This window comes from Thamnophis elegans, chromosome 13 (assembly GCF_009769535.1).
Source record: "Thamnophis elegans isolate rThaEle1 chromosome 13, rThaEle1.pri, whole genome shotgun sequence".
In the NCBI taxonomy this organism is placed as follows: Eukaryota; Metazoa; Chordata; class Lepidosauria; order Squamata; family Colubridae; genus Thamnophis; species Thamnophis elegans.
In genome coordinates this window covers 23,269,336-23,271,857 of record NC_045553.1, presented here as the reverse complement: position 1 = coordinate 23,271,857, position 2,522 = coordinate 23,269,336, and positions in this window count along the sequence as shown.

The window sequence follows — 2,522 nt, the reverse complement described above, 5'->3', positions numbered from 1 at the left end:
AATTTTACTTTTAATTAGGTGAAAACCGCAAGAACTTTCAGAGTCGGTTTTCACCAGAACTGTGCCAATATGATATATCCAATAAAACTATTCTTTGAGGAATCTACTTGCTGCGGAGTTTTTCTTTGCTGTGGGTATGTTACTTGGACCCCTGACATTTAGTCCTTGGAGCTTGGAGAAGAAAATGCTCTGTTCGAGACTTCTAACCCAGTGGGGCGTCATCACTTTTAGTGACAAAGCGTGCCCTTGTTCTCTGAGGGCATGGAGAGGGGGCACATTCCAAGGGAGAAACGCGAGGGCAAAAGCCACATTTGAGTTCACGCCAGTAAGAGAAACGTGGGGAATATGATTCCTTGCGAATGTAATCGGTCCCCCTCTTGCCACTATGTGAATTGAAATTTGGTGACAACCTGGAGGAGGGGAGGGGAGAAGTGTTTCTAAGACTCTCTTTCAAGTTTTGCTGGGGTGGGTGAATTCACAAGCCACCCTGAGGTCGAAGTTTACACACTCCCACTACAAGAGAATGCAATCCATCTGAATGCACAATGGAAAAAACAATTTGCAAAGCTAAGGAGTCAACGTGAAATATGTACAACCGGCACGCGAAATCCTGAACAGATTCTTTAGCTTTCATGGAATGGAACTCTGGGCGTTGAAGTCCACAAGTCTTAACGTTGCCAAGGTTGGAGACCCCTGCTTTAGAGCAGGGCTCAACAACCTTTCAGACCACTAAATTTATAATTTTAGATCCTGCGAACCACTAATATGATCTGTCTAATGATTGGCTGGGTGGGCGTGGCTAGGCAGTCATGTGACGGGGTGGTCATAGCCAACTTTATGTCACACACATCGAGAGGCGCCTTGCCAGACTCTACTCACCACTCCACTCCACTCCTTTCCATAGAGCCCCAACAGGAAGCAGTTGCTGAAGCTAAACAGCCACCATGAGAAAGAGTTGGCAAAACACCTCAGTTCAAATTGGATCTGACCAAGAAGGAGGCTCAGCAGAAGCACCTCACTGAGGACTAGGAGCATAGGCTTTCCAAGCAAAGACCTGCAGGAGTGCAAGGCCAGGTGTTGGCGCCTGGAGGCTCAGCAGGCTGAGATGGTCAACCAATTCCAGGTGATGATGCAGTCCCACTGGAACGAACCCCTCCGGCTCTTTGCCACCAGCGGCCCTTCCCTCCAGCCTTCGCCCAAAGCCCCACACCAGGAAGCCAAAGCAGACCCCCAAGTCAGAATTTCTGCCCCCCTCCAACCCTCACAAAAAGACCCCGAAGGGGGAGACTCTCTGCGGCAACACAAGCGTTCATTGCACGTATCCATCCCAGGGGGCGTAGTTTGAGGAGCTCTGATTTAGTGCAATATAAAAAATGCAAATAATTTTTCTGCGAACCACCAAAATTTTCTTGCGGACCACCAGTGGTCCACAGACGACAGCTGCTTTAGAGCACCCAATCTGCTGGGTTATCAGTTGTGCAGAGGTCAATTCCTACCCCCCTGCTAATGGGAATGCAGAGAGACAAATCAGTCCCTCCATACAGAAGCCTCTTGATGCCCAGTTGGGGCTTTTCAACAGCTGAATGTCTTCTCCAAAGGAGCTGCTTCTTCTGCTGTCTGCCTTGCCCTCTTACATTTTCATCTCCGCGCCAGCTCAGTTGCAGCCCTCGGGCAAGCCGGGGTACGCAGCGGAGATTGGTCAAGGATCACTTGGAACCAAAGGACTTTTTGTTCGATAACCGAGGTCATCTAAATTTAGGCGGGCTCAGGACGATGTCTCCGCTTAACTATTTTGATCAGTTGGATTGAGACCTCCAGCTGCCAGAGGCCAATTCAGTTCCAGAAGAGCCCAAAATGGAAATATTGGACCCAGGGCAGGGGAAAAGAGAAAGGCGGCAGAGGACAGAACTTAAATGGATAACTCTAAGGGTCTCCCCCAAAGACTCTCTTTGAGCTGGCTTCTTCCTGGAATTATACAAGGGATAGATTCAGAAGCACAGCCTTTTTACTCTAGCTTTTGTCCTGTCCTTCTCGGTGGTGTTTGCCCTGCCTAATCAGTTAATTGCTGGAGAAGACTCCTGCGAGTCCCTTGGCCAGCTAGGGAATTCTAGGAGTTGAATTCCACAACACTTGACTTTGCTAAGTTTGGAGACTTCTAATTTGGAGACGTCTATTGGACCATAAGATCCAATATATCTGGAGAGGAAGGGAGAGGAAGGGCGAGGAGGGAGGGGAGAGGAGAGTTGAATTCCACACTTGACCTTGCTAAGTTTGGAGACGTCTAATATATTGGACCATAAGATCCAATATATCTGGAGAGGAATAGCGGGGAGGGGAGAGGAGTAGAGGGGAGGGGAAAGAAGAGGAGTAGAGGGGAGGGGAGAGGAGAGGGAGGGGAGAGGAGAAGAGGGGAGGGGAGAGGAGGGGAAGGGAGAGGAGTAGAGGGGAGGAGAGAGGAGAGGAGGGGCGAGGAGGGGTGGAGAGGAGAAGAGGGGGGGAAGGAGGGGAGGAGGGGAAGGGAG